This window comes from Podarcis cretensis (assembly GCF_951804945.1).
Source record: "Podarcis cretensis genome assembly, chromosome: 3".
Lineage (NCBI taxonomy): Eukaryota > Metazoa > Chordata > Lepidosauria > Squamata > Lacertidae > Podarcis > Podarcis cretensis.
The window spans coordinates 3,026,734-3,047,529 of NC_137172.1; the positions used below are offsets into that span (position 1 = coordinate 3,026,734).

At 47.5% G+C, this 20,796-nt stretch overlaps 1 protein-coding gene and 1 long non-coding RNA gene across 8 annotated transcripts in view; one reads left to right on the top strand and one right to left on the bottom strand.

The window, feature by feature from the left end:
* Positions 1–20,796, top strand: part of PTK2B (protein tyrosine kinase 2 beta) — a 128,197-nt gene that overhangs the window by 11,801 nt on the left and 95,600 nt on the right. The gene's annotated exons all lie outside the window — the stretch shown is intronic.
* Positions 5,357–20,796, bottom strand: part of LOC307212000 — a 284,098-nt gene continuing 268,658 nt past the window's right edge. Inside the window, exon 3 of the long non-coding RNA XR_013836708.1 lies at positions 5,357–5,440. This is a non-coding gene — a long non-coding RNA (uncharacterized lncRNA). The remainder of the gene's footprint in view (positions 5,441–20,796) is intronic.

The following is a 20,796-nucleotide window of genomic DNA, read 5'->3' on the forward strand; positions in this document are numbered from 1 at the left end:
TTCCCCAAGCCCCACCTATCTGGTTTTCATTTTACTTCATCTTTAGCAGTTTGCATATATCATAATTTCTAACCATCTTTGTGTCTTTTTTTATCACACTTAAAATAACTTCACATTTTATCACTTACAAATAATACTATTTTAAAATACCCTATCTTCTACTTCTAACCCTACAGCCTATATCCACTTCCAAAGCTATTCTAAGGTTTACCGTAAATATTAACATATTTTTTTCAAATATTCCTTAAACTTCTTCCACCATCTCTTCTCTCTGGTCTCAGAGTCTCCTGGTCAGTTCGGCAAGTTCCATATAGTCTTTGTGACCCCATGGACCAGAGCACGCCAGGCACTCCTGTCTTCCACTGCTTCCCGCAGTTTGGTCAAACTCATGCTGGTAGCTTCGAGAACACTGTCCAACCATCTCGTCCTCTGTCGTCCCCTTCTCCTTGTGCCCTCCATCTTTCCCAACATCAGGGTCTTTTCCAGGGAGTCTTCTCTTCTCATGAGGTGGCCAAAGTACTGGAGCCTCAGCTTCAGGATCTGTCCTTCCAGCGAGCACTCAGGGCTGATTTCCTTCAGAATGGAGAGGTTTGATCTTCTTGCAGTCCAGGGGACTCTCAAGAGTCTCCTCCAGCACCATAATTCAAAAGCATCCATTCTTCGGCGATCAGCCTTCTTTATGGTCCAGCTCTCCCTTCCATCCATCACTGCTGGGAAAACCATAGCTTTAACTATACGGACCTTTGTCAGCAAGGAGATGTCTCTGCTTTTTAAGATGCTCCATAAAGCATATATTCAACACAAAAAACAGTGGCAATTTGTTGTTGACAAAGGGCAGCTGGACATATAAAGGGCCCCATTACCTTCAGGAGCTTAGGGCCTCATCCAGACTAAATCCGGCCCTGGACAGGGGGTGCACCCACAGATTACAGGAATGAAAGCTGGTCCCCCTGGGTATCTGGAAAGGATTGCATAACATTTCCTTTGCATGCAGGTGGTGCCAGTCTAAACCCCCAGCATCAGTGATTTGAAAGGACCTGGTGCAAACGATCTCTCTTGGCCTGAGATTCTGGGGAGCATCTGCCGGTCAAGATGCACTCAGCACTCCTGAGCCAGGGGGACACAGAGCCTGAGCTGGCCATCTCTAAGGCAGCTTCCTTTCCATGCCTTCTTTGGCAGCATCATGCGCACGAGAGTACCGGGGTTTTTTTGTCCTTGCATCTTGGGCTTGCTCCCGTTCTTCTCAGTGTTCTAGCAGAGCAGCTGCTGCTAGAGAACATCGTGTTCCCTCTTTTCTCTTTCTTCCGAAGAAACTCCTACCTCTTCCTTTCTGCACCGAGTATTTCAGCTTGTGAGCGTCACCACGGGAGCGAGTCAATGGGGTGTGGGGTGTGGAAGGCACATTCCTCCCCAACCCCTTCTCGTTCTGAATGGAGGTTATGTTTGGGGGTAGGGCAAATCTATCCATTTCAGGTTTTTCTCAGTGTGCATTTCAGGGACGTGTCAATAATCTGTATGAAGGCTTCTGAAAGGTCCAGTCCAGATTTATCTAGATTAGGTTTCCCATCCCCCATCCCCACAAAAAAAATAAAATAAAATACTGGATTGGGTGATTTCTGTGGACCAATCAGACTGCTGCATTCTGGATCCTATTGTTCTAGGACCAATCAGACTGCTGCATTCTGGATCCTATTGTTCTGGGACCAATCAGACTGCTGCATTTTGGATCCTATTCAACTCAGTACATAACAATAGCCATTTTCACCTATCTATACTGTATAGATGTCACATGGAAGAGGGAGCAAGCTTGTTTTCTCCTGCTCTGGATGGTAGGACACGAACCAATGGCTTCAAGTTCCAAGAAAGGAGATTCCAACTAAACATCAGGAAAAACTTTCGGATGATTGGAGCTGTTTGACAGAGTTCTATGAGTGGTGGTGAACTTTCCCTTCCTTGGAAAGCAGAGGTTGGATGGCCATCAGTCACAGATGATCTAGTTGAGATTTCTGCATTGCAGGGGGTCAGATTAGATGACCCTGTGGGTCCCTTCCAACTCCACAATGCAATGCTTTCGTTATTCTATCTCAGCTAGCAACTCCCATAAGCCAGCAGCGCTCGGAAGGGACTGGTGCTGGTCAGTATATGTCAGACCATGGGATAGAGCATCCTTACCAAACCTTCAGGTGTTTGGAACTATAATGGCCACACTTATGGGGGGCTAATAGGAATTGCAGTCCATAATACCTGGAGGGTGTACTGGGCCTGGGGGTAACCGGTGAAACGCGGTCCAGGTCCGGTCCAGAATCCAAAGGTGTCAGTCCAACAGGGCCAAAGCAGGACACGAGGCAGGAAACCAGGTGCAGGATCTAGCATACAGCAATGTTGCTCCCACAACCTGTGGTGGGGTCCGACGGCCTTTTATCTTTGTCGGGGTAACGGCCGGTCCTGATCCCCCGGTGACTCACCTCCCTGTCTCGCCCAAAGGCGAGCACTCCTCCTGCGAGTATTCAGGTCTCTCCTTCTCTCAGACCTGAGTCTCTGCAGTTCAGGAGACGTTGATGGGTGACTAGACCCAGAGGCCGTCTCAGCCTCCCCTGACCCAACCGGTAGTGGAGCAGCTGTAAGTGATGGCCCAGCTGAAGGCAATGAGGTAATCCCCGCATCTGGAGCCAGGGCAGGCTCAGGCCCCTGACTCAGCCCAGCTGGTGCTTGTTGCAGGGGAACCTGTGCAGACTGGGACTCTTCAGAATCAGGCCCCAGATTTGGTTCAGATGATGCCTGAGGCAGAGGATCTGGTGCGGACTGAGACTCCTCTGGTTCCGAGCCCGAGCCCAAGTCCCAGGCCACCATAGAGGGCACCAACTTGCATCAGACGCTGTATGGAGAGACTTCAGGAACTCATGGCAGCCCAGTGCCTTTGCGCTGTTTCTCCATTGTGTTAACCAAATCCCCCACATGAGAACATGGACTTGAGAGCACCAGGCAGTGTCCAGCGTGTGGCAAGACCACCGTGCGGTTGCTTCTCCACATGTCCATGTTGCAACACAACCCACAAGTCTCCAAGCCGTAACCGAAGACGCCCTTGCAAGCCCTCACAACCACATCACAGGACGGAGCTGAGGAAGGTTTCTTATTTGGAGTGAGACCATTGGTCTCTCTTGCAGTGCATTGTCCACACTGATCCAGCAGAGCCTTTCTCTCGGGCTCCAGGCAGGAGATTTTCCTAGCACTATGTGGCGACACCAGGGTTGGACCTGAGACCTTTGGCATACAATGCATGTGCTTTACAGCTGAGCCACATCCCTTCCTTGCTCTGCACCAAGCACAGCTATATGCATCTTGAAAACACGACGAGAACAGCACCGGTTCTGCCCCTTCTCAGGACCACAACATATATAAGCTCCTCTCCAGGGTGCATTTCAATGTGTGCATGCAGCAAAGCGCAATGTGTTCACACAAAACCCACTTGTGTCTCTCCCGCCCCTCAGGAAGCCAGGATTGGCGGAGACTCTCTGTTCCCTCTGCATTCTCTGCCTGGCACTGTTGTCATGTGTGAAGCAAGAACATGCAGCCAGTGTTTGTGATACTCTCCGCACATGTTCAAACAGAGAATGAAACGATTGCCCGGGATGCAAAAGCCACATCTGGCAGAGCGTTGGGGCTGAGCCATGATGATGGCAGGAGGGCAGGGAGAGGGAAATGAAGAGGCAGCCATGAGAACTCCCCCAATAGCAGTTCCGGTGGGATTAAACTGGGCTGCATCAATAGGAGTATAGCATCTAGATCAAGGGAAGTCTTAGTGCCACTGTATTCTGCTCTGGTCAGACCTCACCTGGAGTACTGTGTCCAGTTCTGGGCACCACAGTTCAAGAAGGACACTGACAAACTGGAACGTGTCCAGAGGAGGGCAACCAAAATGGTCAAAGGCCTGGAAACGATGCCTTATGAGGAACGGCTAAGGGAGCTGGGCATGTTTAGCCTGGAGAAGAGGAGGTTAAGGGGTGATATGATAGCCATGTTCAAATATATAAAAGGATGTCACATAGAGGAGGGAGAAAGGTTGTTTTCTGCTGCTCCAGAGAAGCGGACACGGAGCAATGGTTCCAAACTACAAGAAAGAAGATTCCACCTAAACATTAGGAAGAACTTCCTGACAGTAAGAGCTGTTTGACAGTGGAATTTGCTGCCAAGGAGTGTGGTGGAGTCTCCTTCTTTGGAGGTCTTTAAGCAGAGGCTTGACAACCATATGTCAGGAGTGCTCTGATGGTGTTTCCTGCTTGGCAGGGGGTTGGACTCGATGGCCCTTGTGGTCTCTTCCAACTCTATGATTCTATGATTCTATGAAACTAGCAGTGTTATAGCTGGGAGTTAAAATTCTCGGCTGGAAGATTTCCCTCTGTGTTCTCTAGGTCAGAGCCACCTTTGTGTGCTCTGCATTCTGGGAGTATAATAATGATAATAATAATAAAGACAGAAGTGCCTGGCGTGCTCTGGTCCATGGGATCATGAAGAGTCAGACTCGACAAAACGACAAAACGACTAAATAATAATAATAATAATAATAATAATAATAATAATAATAATTTATTTATATCTCGCCCATCTGGCTGAGTCTCCCCAGCCACACTGGGTGGCTCCCAATCGAGTGTTAAAAACAATACAGCATTAAATATTAAAAACGTCCCTAAACAGGGCTGCCTTCAGATGTCTTTTAAAGATAATATAGCTGCTTATTTCCTTCACATCTGGTGGGAGGGCGTTCCACAGGGCGGGTGCCACCACCAAGAAGGCCCTCTGTCTGGTTCCCTTGTCACCTCACTTCTCGCAGGGAGGGAACCGCCAGAAGGCCCTCGGCGCTGGACCTCAGATATTTGAAGATGGTTTTCATATCTCCTTTTCCAGGCTAAACACACCCAGCTCCTTCAACCATTCCTCATAAGGCTTACTTTCCAGACCCTTGATCATCTTGGCCGCCCTCCTCTGCACATGGTCCAGCTTGTCAACATCCTTCTTAAATTTTGGTGCTCAGAATTGGACGCAGGATTTTGGGTGGGGCCTAAACGAGGCAGAATAGAGTGGGGCTATGCCTTGTGGGACACGGGTGGCGCTGTGGGTTAAACCACAGAGCCTAGGGGTTGCTGATCAGAAGGTCGGCAGTTTGAATCCCCACAATGGGGTGAGCTCCCGTTGCTCGGTCCCTGCTCCTGCCAGCCTAGCAGTTCGAAAGCACGTTAAAGTGCAAGAAGATAAATAGGTACCGCTCCAGCAGGAAGGTCAACGGCATTTCCGTTCGCTGCTCTGGTTCGCCAGAAGTGGCTGAGTCCTGCTGGCCACATGACCCGGAGGCTGTACGCCTGCTCCCTTGGCCAATAAAGCGAGATGAGCACCACAACCCCAGAGTCGGCCATGACTGGACCTTATGGTCAGGGGTCCCTTTACCCTTTAGCTTTATGACTTCCCTTGATCTGGACACTAGACTTATGTTGGTGCAGCCTAGAAAAGGCTGCTTATGCATCCTTTTATCTGTGTTGTTTTAACTTGGTAAGATGCCTTGAGTCCCGGTTCTTCTTCTTCTTCTTCTTCTTCTTCTTCTTCTTCTTCTTCTTCTTCTTCTTCCTCCTCCTCCTCCTCCAGTCACCCTCTGGTTCTTCCCTCTCATCTCTGAACACAGTCAGCACATATTTCTAGACAGGGCCTTCATGTTGCAAAACGGTCGTGCTGGTTCAATCTCCAACTGTATCTCCAGCCAGACATGGGAATATCTTCTGTTAGGATATAGTTCCATTCCACCTTAAAAGGGAACAGGCTTGACTATTGTATGTCACATGCCTGATTACTTCCAGCATTTGCTGGGAACTTCCGTTTGTATATAGCTTTTGTGTTACTGCAATTCTGCTGGAGACGAAGGGAAGCAGACGTGTTCTCCTTTGTTCCTGAACTATGCTGAATAAAAGCTGTAAATATGCTTACACATTTCTCTGTCTGCCTCTTCTGCTGTGAGAAGATCTATTCACTCTGCTGACAGAGCGTGAACGGGTCTCTAAACGTATCTGAGGCTCGTGTCGCTGACTGATGCTGTTCCAAGGGAGACCGGTGATCGTCCAGCTGCCGGCCGGTGGCTGGAGCCAGCTAGGGGCCTGCCTGATGCCCCCGTCTCCCCGACAGTATCCCAGCATCTCCTACCTGAAATCCTATAGCTCCCCTACCAGTCCATGCCAACAATGCTGACTCAGGAGAAGGCAGCTTCTTGAGTTCAGAATCTTTCTGTGCACATGATTGGCGTGTGAGTGTCTATGCACTCCCGGATTTTGTGTCTTGGGTTTCTCGTAGGCATTCTGCCTCCCCGGGGCTTTGGGGGGGGGGGGTAACCATGCTTTACTTTCTGGCCTCTCCATCACAACTGTTCTTGTTCCAAGCGTGCAAACAGTTCATACTTGGAGGGCTACCTCCAGATTTGTCTTCTTGATTAACTGTGGTCATTCTACTTTGCAAATAAATGAATGCATCAAGTTTGGTTATGAATGGTTCCAAATGGCTCCAGTGGTTCCAAACCTTCTTTGTTTTTAGATTATCCATCTTTGAAGATTTTTGTGCAAAAGGATGCTGTTGCTACATTCATTTCTTATCTGTCAATCTATGCAGTGCACCTTTGTGGCTGATAAAATGTTTTAAAAATCAATTCATCAGACTGGTTTAAAGTAACCTGCAGGTTCACCTCCCTGCTGTAAAATTCTGGATGATGTCAGCAGAGATTTCTAAATCCGGGTTCCACTTTTCAGAAAATGAAAGCAGAAGCACAGAGACTTTCGCCTGCGGTCTGGTGGTGATCCCAAGTTTTGGGTCACAGCTTCTGGTCATTAGCCTGGTGTAGAGTAGGAGGAGAAATTCGACTTAGTTCAGATTCCAATGTGCAGCTACCTAATTCACACTTTCAAAGATGATATGTGAGCCAAAAAGAATTCCCACTGTCCCGAATTTTGTAATGCAGCTCTCCAAACAAATTATGCATTTGCAAGTATGTATATTAGGAAAGAGCATTCACAAAAATGCATAGATTCATTAAAATAATACATGCAAATATATAATATGAAGGGAAATAGCTTGCAAAATGTGTGTGTCAGGCAAATTTGCATATAACAAATGTTTAAGAGGACATTTTAAAAAATGACCTTGAGAAGCTAAGAGAAACCGAAAGTGACAGGGCTTTGCAGGCCTTGTGGCAGAGCGCCAATCGCCTGCAAAGCATCTCCTGTTTACTTCTGGAGGAGTTGCCTGCAAGCTGGCAGGAAATGGGCAGAAGTCATTCATTCTTAGCTTGCCGAGAGCTTCACAAGAAAGGATTATTGGTCCCCTAAACCAGGGATAGGCAGATTTCAGGCTTGTGGAATCTACTTCATGTTGCTGTGGTTGTTTTTAATGGAAGCCTGAAATCCACCAGCCAGAGCGAAGTGCAAGAGACTTATGCCGTGGGCTCCTCCAGACGAATGATGTTTATTAAGCATTCATCCGGATTTCCTCATGCAAAACTTATGTGAAGGTTTGGTCTTTTCTAAGCATTCACTCATCTGTTTCTGGGGTGGGTATCTGACAATGAGCATTCGTTTCATGGAAGAGAAGGTTGCTAGACATGATGGCTGTGCTCTGCTTTCCACGACTGGAGGCAGTCATGATTCTGAATCTTCTTCCTTCTTCTTTGGCGATCCCTCGTAGCTGAGTAAGATTGTCTTCCATAAACACAGTTTTAACAGTGAGTCCGTAAGTGACTGCGGAGGCCAATTCTGGATCCACATGTCATTCTGTAGCACCCTGCTTGTGGTTAACGCTTAGCTGGAATGAAATATTCAACGCAGCAATAGAGAAATTAAAATAGTAATTTATTTGTCAGACAAATAAATATGAGGCACAGTGGTATATGGTTACCAAGCTCTGGCCTGGCCTCTTGCCATTCTGGCCAGCACTTATATTTCCTTAATCCAGCCCCCTTGCTCCTCCTGTGGCTGCCTCTGTCCAATCAGCCTGGTTGAAATTCCTATTGGCTGTTTGCTAGAACCAATCACAAAAGATACACCCATTTCCTCTTGTCCTTTTATGGGAAACAAAAAGATATATATTCTTCTATCTATAAATGACAAATAAGTAGTAATATATCTTACATGTGTCTCAACAAGGAACCTTAATTACCAGCTCACCTCGCCCTATTGCCCTCCAAAACAAATGGTTTAATCTCCAATTTTTATCTTAAACAGATGTCAAGGATCTTGAATTCACATCATCATTGAAAGATCTCCTTCTCTTGAAGGTCTTTTAAACAAAGGCCTGACAACCATATGTGTGCTCTAATGATGTTTCCTGCTTGGCAGGGGGGGCTGGGCTGGTGGCTGATGGCCCCTGTGATCTCTTCCAACTATATGAAATAAGAATCTAGCATAAGGATTTAACATTTCTTAGCTTCTAATTCCTTTGCATAATTACATTTAAGCCAATATATTTAATACATAACATAGATAGCTTTTTAGAAGAATAAACCTTTTCAAAGTAAGGAACAGTTTCCAGCCTCAAAAATAGAAAGAAAGAAAACCTATCTTCTCCAGCCAAGCCAGTTGCCTTTTTCACTGCTCTTGACCTTTCAACCTTAGGAAAATATGGCTCAAGTTTAATGGGAGGCACATGGTTTTATTTTACTATTTACCCACTCTTAATTATGTTTTTCTCTGCTTTTTTATCTTCTGTAATATGTAGGGTCAGTGTAACCTTGGCTGTCAGCCTGTAATTCCCTTTGACTTTGAGAATTGTTTTCTGCTATAAATCAGGGGGGGCCCTTATCCAGGAGAATAAACATCTTGCCAAGGTTCTTAGGCAGCTGGTCTTCTGCCTGGCATGAACATTTAAAAATCTTTAAGCTCATTTTAAAATACAGGCCCTGATCAAGCCTCAATAAAAATGCAGGCTTATGATTAGATGCCTCAGTTCCACAGTGGGGATGTTGGTTTCCGCGCGGGAGTTGATCACGGTGTGGATTTGCCAAGCGTGCCTTCCTCTTAGCACGTTTCTCCCTTTTGTCCTGGGTTCAAGTGTCTTCAAAGCCCATGACACCTTTGGTAAAGGCTGTTCTCCAACTGGAGTGCTTGAAGGCAAGTGTTTCCCAAATTTGGTGTTTATACTACATTTTTAAAATTTGCCTTGAGACAGTGTTTCAACCTCTCTTGTTGACCCACCAACATTACGCTTTCCATTTTTAAGTTCGGAATAGAGTACAGTGGTACCTCGTGTTACAGACGCTTCAGGTTATAGATGCTTCAGGTTACAGACTCCGCTAACCCAGAAATAGTACCTCGGGTTAAGAACTTTGCTTCAGGATGAGAACAGAAATCGTGCTCCGGCGGCGCAGCGGCAGCGGGAGGCCCCATTAGCTAAAGCGGTGCTTCAGGTTAAGAACAGTTTCAGGTTAAGAACGGACCTCCAGAACGAATTAAGTTCTTAACCCAAGGTACCACTGTAGTTGCTTTGGAAGACGATAATCAGGCATCCTACAACACAACCAGTCCAACGAAGTTGATGTTGAAGAATCATTGCTTCAACACTGGTGATCTTTGCTTCTTCCAGTACACTGGCATTCATTTGCCTGTCTTCCCAAGTGATGTGTAAATTTTTTTGGAGTTGGAATTTTTTAGGAGTTGGAGATGGCGTTTATAAGTGGTCCATGTTTCACAAGCATACTGTACTGTACTGTTTCTGAGTACCAGCTGCTGGAAAGCACAGGAGGGGAGATTTGCTCTTGTGCTCGAATCCTGTTTGTGGGTTTCACATGGGGGCATATAGTTGCCCATTGTGAGAACAGGATTCTGGACTGGATAGGCCCCTTTTGGCCTGATCCAGCAGTCTCTCCTTATGTTCTTCTCCCAATTTGCTTGTCAAGTGTTTGCATGTCTTCCTGTTAGTCATTCGTTCATCCCAGGCTTCTCCTTGCATTTTCCTCAATGCAAAAAAATTAAAAAATCTTGTTTTTTCTCTCTTCTTCAGTGGGTTTGTCATGCTGGGGCAACAGTGTGCATTAATCCACTTTAATAGACATAATGTTCCCTTATGCACCTCCTGCAGAATAATAACAGGGTGCAGGGATTTAATTCTGAGGGAGAAGGGGGTGGGGAGCCATTTTGTTGTTTGCCCGTGTTAAACGATTGAGAACCGCAGACCCTTCGCAAATCTACTTCAAATATCCCAGAGATACTTCTGTTAAGAAACTGAGAGAAATCCGATGCAGCTTGCATTTAAAGGTGAACCTACCTAAACAATAAGGGAACCAAAACACAGCCATTTTTTGAAATTTGCACTTCTCTGAATTCTGTAGTGCAGTTCTCCAGCCCAGCAATGTGATAGAAATTTTATGGTCTTAGATATATGGTAATGTTCATAAGTGTACCAACCAAGCCCATACATAGATCAGCACAGGAAGGCCAACCTGGAACCATTTTGATTCCTAAACTGAGCAAATGTTTTCTCTGCAAGGTCAAACTGGAAAAGCCTCCCCATTGTCTTTTCCTTCACAAATCTGTCTGTGTTTGAATAGGGTGTGAGCCTGTGACATGGCCCAGGAACTAAGTATTTATCACTACAAAAGACTGGCCAGGCTCCCCAGGCAATCCAATCAAGTAACCTGCCAGACAGGAGATAAACAACAACAGGAGAAAAACAATAGTCAAATTTCTGTTTTAGACCGCCTTTTCTGTGATGTAGGTGTGATGTATCTGAGGGGTGGTCTTAGGTTACACCCCTTCTGTGATGTATGTATGATGTTTCTGGGGGTGGCCTTGATCTAAAGGGGGGCAATTTCAAAGGTCTTTATAAGGCCTTGCACACCATTTTTCTGGGTCCCTCCTCTCTCCTGCAGGTGAGGGGAGCACCCTGTTGCAACAGATCAATAAAGGCCAAGCCTACAGGCTGCTGTTTTGCTCCAAGTTATCCTGGTTGGTGTCTTTGTTTTTGTCCAAGGGAGCCCTCGGATTTTTCTGTTAACAACAGAAATGCATGTGCTGAGGGAAAGAGTAAAACTGAAAAGCAAATACTCGTGAACATAACAACAATAGCTTTAGTTACAGATAGGTAGCCGTGTTGGTCTGCCATAGTCAAAACAAAATAAAAAAATTCCTTCCAGTAGCACCTTAAAGACCAACTAAGTTAGTTCTTGGTATGAGCTTTCGTGTGCATGCACGAAGAAGAAGTATCTGAAGAAGTGTGCATGCACACGAAAGCTCATACCAAGAACTAACTTAGTTGGTCTTTAAGGTGCTACTGGAAGGAATTTTTTTATTTTGTTTTAACAATAGCTTTGTATTAGAATCATAGAATCATAGAGTTGGAAGAGACCACAAGGGCCATCGAGTCCAACCCCCTGCCAAGCAGGAAACACCATCAGAGCACTCCTGACATAAGGTTGTCAAGCCTCTGCTTAAAGACCTCCAAAGAAGGAGACTCCACCACACTCCTTGGCAGCAAATTCCACTGTCAAACAGCTATTACTGTCAGGAAGTTCTTCCTAATGTTTAGGTGGAATCTTCTTTCTTGTAGTTTGGATCCATTGCTCCGTGTCCGCTTCTCTGGAGCAGCAGAAAACAACCTTTCTCCCTCCTCTATGTGACATCCTTTTAAATATTTGAACATGGCTATCATATCACCCCTTAACCTCCTCTTCTCCAGGCTAAACATGCCCAGCTCCCTTAGCCGTTCCTCATAAGGCATCGTTTCCAGGCCTTTGACCATTTTGGTTGCCCTCCTCTGGACACGTTCCAGGGCATAGTGCTTTGCAAAAAAAAATGTGTGTATTAGGGAAAATGTGTGTGTGTGTGTGTGTGTGTGTGTGTGTGTGTAGACACACACACACACACACACACACACACACAGAAATTTGCACCCAAATGCTGCTGAATTTGCACAGAGGCTTTGAAAAAAACCTCTACAAACTGATGTAGAAATGTGGAGAACTGAATACAAGACTGAGAAAATGGAAAAAAGGAGAGAAATCTGACAGATTCACCTACCCCCTTCCTTCCTCCCGCCCGCCCACCTCTCCCCCAAGCCAGCCTCACGGTTGCAGTTTGACATCAAGAATGGAGTCCGCTAAAAATAGAAAGCGAAGGAAAGAAAAAGAAAACAGGAATAAGAGATGCAGAACTTCTTGTACTGGATACAGCAAAATACTTTTTTATTTGGAGGCTGTGAAATGAGAAATCGGGGACCATCTGTGGCAGCAACTGATCATGACGGCGAGGGAAGGCTGAGGCAGTAAAAGGCAGGAGGCAAGAAGCACAAGGCAGGTCCAGAAGAAGAGCCTGATTGGAGGAATTCAGGGGGTGGGGCAGGACCTTGTGCCGTTCTGGTCGCCTCCCCTCAAAATGGATATTGAAAAAGGTTTGGAAAAGGGCAACCCAAATGGTCAAGGGGACAGAACGACTCCCCTGTGACGAAAGGTTGCATCGTTTGGGACTTTTTATAATAATAATAATAATAATAAATTTTATTTATATCCTGCCCTCCCCAGCCGAAGCCGGGCTCAGGGTGGCTAACAACAATAAAACAGTACAGCACAAACAACACTCTAAAATCATTCATTATAAAATTAATTAAATTCAAGCCCCTGGCCACCATTGGGCCAGAGCTCCACGAAGATTGCCAAGGGAGGGAGTCAGGCTGTGCCCTGGCCAAAGGCCTGGCGGAACAGCTCTGTCTTGCAGGCTCTGTGGAAAGATGTCAAGTCCTGCAGGGCCCTAGTCTCTTGTGACAGAGTGTTCCACCAGGTCGGAGCCACAGCCGAAAAAGCCCTGGCTCTAGATGAGGCCAGCCTAACTTCTCTGTGGTCTGGGACCTTCAAGATATTTTTATTTGAAGACCGTAAGTTTCTCTGTGGGGCATACCAGGAGAGGCGGTCCCGTAGGTACGAGGGTCCTAGGCTGTATAGGGCTTTAAAGGTTAAAACCAGCACCTTAAACCTGATCCTGTACTCCACCGGGAGCCAGTGCAGTTGGTATAGCACCGGGTGAATCTGATCTCGCAGCAAAGACCCCGTAAGGAGTCTCGCTGCGGCATTCTGCACCCGCTGGAGTTTCTGGGTCAGTCTCAAGGGCAGCCCCACGTAGAGCGAGTTACAATAATCCAGTCTGGAGGTGACCGTCTCGTGGATCACAGTGGCTAGGTCAGGGCGAGAGAGGTAAGGAGCCAACTGCTTAGCTTGGCGGAGATGGAAAAATGCCGCCTTTGTTATAGCTGCAATCTGCGCCTCCATGGAAAGGGAGGTGTCAAAGATTACACCCAAACTCTTAACGGACGGTGCTGGCACTAATTGCGCCCCTGCAAGAGATGGGAGTTGCCCCCTCAATCCCATATCGTCCTGCCCTAGCCAGAGGACCTCTGTCTTCGAAGGATTTAACTTCAACCGGCTCCCACGTAACCATCCAGCCACAGCTTCCAGACATCTGGTTAGTGTGTCTGGGGCCGAGTCAGGATGGCCATCCATCAACAGATAGAGTTGGGTGTCATCGGCATACTGATGGCAGCCCAGCCCAAAACTCCGGACAAGCTGGGTGAGGGGGCGCATAAAGATGTTAAAAAGCATCGGGGAGAGAATCGCACCCTGAGGCACTCCACACACCAAGGAGTGGCGCGATGACAATTCCCCCCCAAGCGCCACCCTCTGTCCCCGACCAGAGAGAAACGAGCGCAGCCATTGAAGGACTGTGTCCTGGATCCCCACGTCGGCGAGGCGGTGGTCCAGAAGTTCGTGATTAACCATGTCAAAAGCTGCTGACAGATCTAGAAGAATCAGCAGCCCAACCCCCCTCGATCCAGCTGTCTACGAAGATCATCTGTTAGGGCAACCAGAGCCGTCTCGGTCCCATGACCAGCGCGAAAGCCGGACTGGAAAGGATCCAGAGCCGATGTTTCATCCAGAAACCCACCAAGCTGTTCAGCAACCGCTCTCTCAATCACCTTACCCAGGAACGGAAGATTCGAAACCGGGCGGTAATTGGATAGATCTAAAGGATCTAATGATGTTGCCCCTGCCTTTGGGACTCCTTGCTCCTCTGGCCCCTGCCTTTGGGACTCCTTGCTCCTTGATCCTCTGGCCCCTGCCTTTGGGACTCCTTGCTCCTTGCTCCTCTGGCCCCTGCCTTTGGGACTCCTTGCTCCTTGATCCTCTGGCCCCTGCCTTTGGGACTCCTTGCTCCTTGATCCTCTGGCCCCTGCCTTTGGGACTCCTTGCTCCTTGCTCCTCTGGCCCCTGCCTTTGGGACTCCTTGCTCCTTGATCCTCTGGCCCCTGCCTTTGGGACTCCTTGCTCCTCTGGCCCCTGCCTTTGGGACTCCTTGCTCCTTGATCCTCTGGCCCCTGCCTTTGGGACTCCTTGCTCCTTGATCCTCTGGCCCCTGCCTTTGGGACTCCTTGCTCCTTGATCCTCTGGCCCCTGCCTTTGGGACTCCTTGCCCCTTGATCCTCTGGCCCCTGCCTTTGGGACTCCTTGCCCCTTGATCCTCTGGCCCCTGCCTTTGGGACTCCTTGCTCCTTGATCCTCTGGCCCCTGCCTTTGGGACTCCTTGCTCCTTGATCCTCGGACTCCATGACAGATGACCACCCAACCTTTACTTGAGAACCTGCAAGGAAGGAGTGTCCACAACCTCCCAAGGGAGACCATTCAACCGTCAAACAGCTCTTACTATCATAAGGTTCTTCCTGGTGTTTAGACGGAATCTCCTTAATTGTACCTTAGATGGCTTTAAACAAGGATGTGACAAATTCCTTTAGGAATTGGTCTGCTAGCCTTGATGGCTAAAGTCTGCCTCCCTGGTCGGACGCAGCGATGCTTCTGATAATAATAATAATAATAATAATAATAATAATAATAATTTATTATCTATACCCCGCCCATCTGGCTGGGTTTCCCCAGCCACTCTGGGCGGCTTCCACAGAGACCCAAAATACACTAAAATGTCACACATTAAAAACTTCCCTTAAGATGTCTTCTGAATGTCAGGTAGTTGTTTATCGCTTTGACATCTGATGGGAGGGTGTTCCACAGGGCAGGCGCCACCACCGAGAAGGCCCTCTGCCTTGTTCCCTGTAGCTTTGCTTCTCGCAGTGAGGGAACCGCCAGGAGGCCCTCGGAGCTGGACCTCAGTGTCTGGGTAGAACAATGGAGGTGGAGACGCTCCTTCAGATATACTGGACCAAGGCCGTTTAGGGCTTTCAAGGTCACCACCAACACTTGTTTCCAATTGTTTCCAACACTTGTTTCCAATTGTGCTTGGAAACGTACTGGGAGCCAGTGTAGGTCTTTCAAGGCTGGTGTTATGTGGTCTTGGTGGCCGCTCCCAGTCCCCAGTCTAGCTGCCACATTCTGGATTAGTTGTAATTTCCAGATCACCTTCAAAGGTAGCCCCGAAAACCAGTTGCTGGAAACCAGAGAGTTGTTCTTGTGTTCAAATGCTGTTTGTAGGTTTCCCAAAATGGGCATCTGGTTGGCCATTTTGAGAACAGGACGCTGGCCTAGACGGGTCACTGGTCCTGATCCTGCAGGCATCTTCTTGGGTCCTTAAAGGAACAGTCTTCAGTGGCAGACGGGAGCTTCAGCTGAAGCACAATCTTTGAAGCCCTTTCAAGGAAACTTCAGGTTGTTCTGCCCTTGTTTCTAGGTTGCCTGCCGCTTGCAAACCCATTAATTTCTTTTAAAAGAAAGGCGCACCGCTCCTTAATGGCTGGTGGTGAGTCATTGCCGCTCCCGCTCAAACCCCTGATGATGTTTTGTGCTGGAGGAACATGGAACATGTGGTTCTGGTGCTGGTGGGGGAGTGGAACCGCTTCCAGCTATGGCTCAGGGTGTTTCTTTGACAGCTTCTTATGCAATCTGTTATGGTTCCAGGTGTGGGAGGGGAAGTGGGACGAGGAAGGGCTGTGTGTGTGTGTGTGTGTGTGTGTGTGTGTGTGTGTGTGTCAGTGTTGCAGGAGAAGAGATGCTGCAGAGATTAATTTAGCCAGCTGGAGTTTCAAAGGCTGTTGTTGTTCTGGATGTTCAGAACAGACAGTTAAAAGGAGAGAAACTGACGAAAGGAGGCTGAGGATTACAAAAGGGGGGGTGGGGAGCGAGAAAACCAGCCCCTCTGCTCCCCCCCCACACTCTTAAAACAACGCCAGCCCACGTGTTATTCTAACTAAATGTATTTTAAGGCTGCCTCCCCTTTTTCCTTCATTTTGCAAAACAGTTGCTCAAATCACCTGGCGTTTAACCCATCTGACTTACCGTATTTTTCGCTCTATAACACGCACCCGACCATAACACGCACGTAGTTTTTAGAGGATGAAAATCCATAGGCATGCCACCCGTAGGCATTTCCTCCATAACACGCACAGACATTTCCCCTTACTTCCTAGGAGGAAAAAAGTGAGTGTTATGGTGCAAAAAATACGGTGAATCACCATGCGTGCTTGCAAACCTTCAACAGAAAGAAAGACTTATTCATGCAGCACAGAGTTTATTATTATTATTATTAATTATTATTATTATTATTATTATTATTATTATTATATTTTATTTTTTATTTTTTACCAACCACCAAAACACAAACAGTGAAACCCCCCCAGGCGGCTGATACATTGGGTATACAATATTCAATAATATACATATTCAACAATATTCAGTAATAACATATTCAAATCAACCATATTGAAATATACTCGGAGTCGAGAGTGGATTTCATGCTCTTTATTCAGCTCATAGTGGTGAGGAGGAGGAATGGAAGTTCCCCCGAAATATCTGCTTTATATACATTATTTACACAATGGGCCCCACGTGATTGGCTAATTCTGGGATTTTCCTGTAGGCCAGTCAGGTTGCGGATTCACTTCCACCTGGAGCTGGATTGGGTGGCTCCTGTGGACCAATCAGACTTCTGCATTCTGGGTCCTATTGTTCTAGGACCAATCAGACTGCTGCATTCTGAAGCCTATTGTTCTAGGACCAATCAGACTGCTGCCTTTTGGATCCTATTCAACTCAGTACATAACACATATGTACACTTCTCTATACCTTAACACTCCTCCTTCCATGAGGTTTATTTAACTTTTAACATTTTAATTGCCCCAAATTGTTCAAACCTACTCAAATAATTCAATATCTTCTCAGATCAATCCTCCTCTTTCTCACTGACCTTAAACCCTTTCATTCTATGTATCTTCACAGTTAGGTATTCTAAAATGATACTATTATTCAGTTTTTTCCTCCACTGGTTCACCCCTAGCTCATCTTGTGCAACCCTCCCCCAGCAGGCAGTCCACCAGTTTGGATGGCTTGAAAAGATGATTAGACAGATTCAGGGAGGATATGCTTGCAGATGGACAGGGACACTCCAAAGTTGGAAAGAAGGAACTGTTATGTTCTCAGCGCCGCTGATAAAAATCTGAACATCCCACGACATTAGCAAACTAACGCTCTTAGCCCAGGTGTTCAGAAACTTTTGGCCCTTCAGATGTTGCTGGACTGGTCAGTTGGCAGAACATGAAAATCTTTATTTCAGGGTCAGGGGTTCAAGCCCTATATTGAGCTTCAGGGGGTCAGACCAGATGACCCATGGGGTCCCTTCCAACTCTACAATTCTATGATTCTGCGCTTCAAGCTCTCCTGTGGCACAATTGGTCAGAGCGCCTGGCTGTGAACCAGAAGGTTGGTGGTTTGATCTCACCCAGAGGATGGCTACAATTCTCTGGTTCTGTGATCATTGGCCATGGTATCTGGGCCTGATGGAGTTTGTTGTTGTTGTTTAGTCGTTTGGTCGTGTCCGACTCTTCCTGACCCCTGGACCAGACCACGCCAGGCACTCCTGTCTTCCACTGCCTCCCGCAGTTTGGTCAAACTCATGCAGGTAGCTTCGAGAACACTGTCCCACCATCTCGTCCTCTGTCGTCCCCTTCTCCTTGTGCCCTCCATCTTTCCCAACATCAGGGTCTTTTCCAGGGAGTCTTCTCTTCTCATGAGGTGGCCAAAGTCTTGGAGCCTCAGCTTCAGGATCTGTCCTTCCAGTGAGCACTCAGGGCTGATTTCCTTCAGAATGGATAGGTTTGATCTTCTTGCAGTCCATGGGACTCTCAAGAGTCTCCTCCAGCACCAGAATCCAAAAGCATCCATTCTTCGGTGATCAGCCTTCTTTATGGTCCAGCTCTCACTTCCATACATCACTACTGGGAAAACCATAGCTTTTACTATACGGACCTTTGTTGGCAAGGTGATGTCTCTGCTTTTTAAGATGCTGTCTAGGTTAATGTTCTATTATTTTATTGTTGTTAGCCGCCCTGAGCCCAGCTTCGGCTGGGGAGGGCGGGATATAAATACAAAAAAAATATTATTATTATTATTATTATTATTATTATTACTACTACTACTACTACTATTATTACAAGAGTTTGACCCAGTATACAAGGCAGCTTCCTATCTCCCCGTTTGATGACGTTGTGTCTGCCTGATTGATCTCCAGCTCCCCGGGCCCAATCCAAACCCATAGTCTCCCTCACCATGGGGGGAAAACCCCCCCCCCCAAAGTTCCCTTTATTTTTCTTGAGAAGCATTAAAGCTTCAAGCCCCCTGCAAAATGCGGCAAGTGCCAGGCTGCTGGGAAACCTCCCCCGCAAGGTGGAGAGTTTGTGTGTTCACGCATGAGTCTGTGCATTTTTGTGTGTGTGTGTGTGTGTGTGTGTGTGTGTGTGTGTGTTTTGCAATGAACCAGGAGTGGGCATGTTTCCTGGTAACCTTTATCAGCCAGAAGAATGCAAGCAAGCTGGGAAGGGAGTGTTTGGAGCGAGGGGAAGGTCTCTCTGCTGCAAAAAACTCTTTGGAGAAGGGAGGACGGATCACAGGTCCTTCCTTGGTCGCTAAGCACTTTGGTCGCTAGGCACAAGTGTCGCTAAGCAACACGGAATCCACCCCCTCATTCTCATTTTTTCATTTTCATTTTTTTGCTAAAGTCGCATGTGTCAGTGCTCCATTTAGAAGGGGGAAAGGGTAAGGAAAGGCCTTGGGGGGCATGTGGGGGGGGAACCCAAGTGCTGTGGCTTCAGAGGATGTGGGGAATCAGACCAACTGAGTCCGATAACGGCAAGGAGCTAACCTGAGCGGAAGCAGGGCGGGGCAGAGGGTGCCAGGAGGAAGTTGAGCAGCACGATGTGACTCACTCGCCTGTCTAAGTCGGAACATCTTCCCGCAAAGACGCAACCTCTATGTCCGTGTGCAAACTCGTAGGGTTCTCGCGGGACAATCAGTCCCAAAATAGCACCCAAAGTGAAACCTCATTCCTGCCTTTGGCGAGGTGCACCAGAGTAAAAAGGTAAAGGTACCCCTGCCCGTACGGGCCAGTCTTGACAGACTCTGGGGTTGTGCGCCCATCTCACTTAAGAGGCCAGGGGCCAGCGCTGTCCGGAGACACTTCCGGGTCACGTGGCCAGCGTGACATCGCTGCTCTGGCGAGCCAGAGCCGCACACGGAAACGCCGTTTACCTTCCCGCCGGTAAACGGTCCCTATTTATCTACTTGCACCCGGAGGTGCTTTCGAACTTTGCTTTTCCCTGTAAGCTTTAAAACATAACGTGTGAATGCGACCAATGGGTGTATCACACAGGCATGCTCATCTGAAATCCAAAGATTGGCTGAGTATGCTACTGGGGCTCTTCTGGATGGCCTGCTTACTTGAGCATTCGTCCTGATCTGTTTTCACAAATTGGGACCTGGCACCCGCTGGAGCAAGGCTTCCCCCAGAGCTCTGCGTCCCTCTTTAACTGCGCAACCTCCCTGTGCTAGAATGCAAGTTGAACCCCTCCTGCAAAATTGCAGCCTGGAAGCAGTCCTGGTAGCTGCTCCAGGTTGCCTGCTGAAATATACTTGGAGTTGAGAGTGGATTTCATGCTCTTTATTCAGCTCATAGTAGTGAGGAGGAATGGAAGTTCTCCCAGGATGTCTGCTTTATATACATTATTTACACAATGGGCCCCACGTGATTGGCTAATTCCGGGATTCTCCTGTAGGCCAATCAGGTTGTGGATTCACTCCCATCTGGTGCTGGATTGGGTGGCTCCTGTGGACCAATCATACTGCTGCATTCTGGGTCCTATTGTTCTAGGACCAATCAGACTGCTGCATTCTGAATCCTATTGTTCTAGGACCAATCAGACTGCTGCATTCTGAATCCTATTGTTCTAGGACCAATCAGACTGCTGCATTCTGAATCCTATTCCACTCGGTACATAACACCTGCTGTGACGTTTGTGCAAAGGCCTTCTTCTTGCATATCAAGAGTCTCCATCTGGTGGGCTTGCCGCCAAAGGAGTAAAATATCCCTAAGAGCAGCTTCACACAATCACTGCAAATCCCTCAAAAGCGGCTTGGCCGGAACACAAGTGTGGATCCCATTGGCAGTAAGGCATTCAGACAGAGCTTTTCCACATGCAAAACTCTGTTTGCACGCCGCGCCCCCCCAGAACCCCCACATTTCTTTATGTGTCAGTTTGCTCATCTGCAATATGTAATCTTCTGAAACCTTCATGTCTCTCTGCTAAACCCCAGTTTTTTCTTAGTCCTTCTATTGCCACTGGCACCTCAAACGCCCTTCCTCTCCAGACACCCAAAAAAGCATAGCTTTGGTGTGTTTGTGTGTCACTCCTGCCATCAACACCTCTTCCTTCCCCGTCCCCGGTTTTGTGTAACATCCGACTGAAGAAGACTTCTGTGGAACCCTGAAGCTCACTCGTTCGCCGCCTTGAGATTGCACG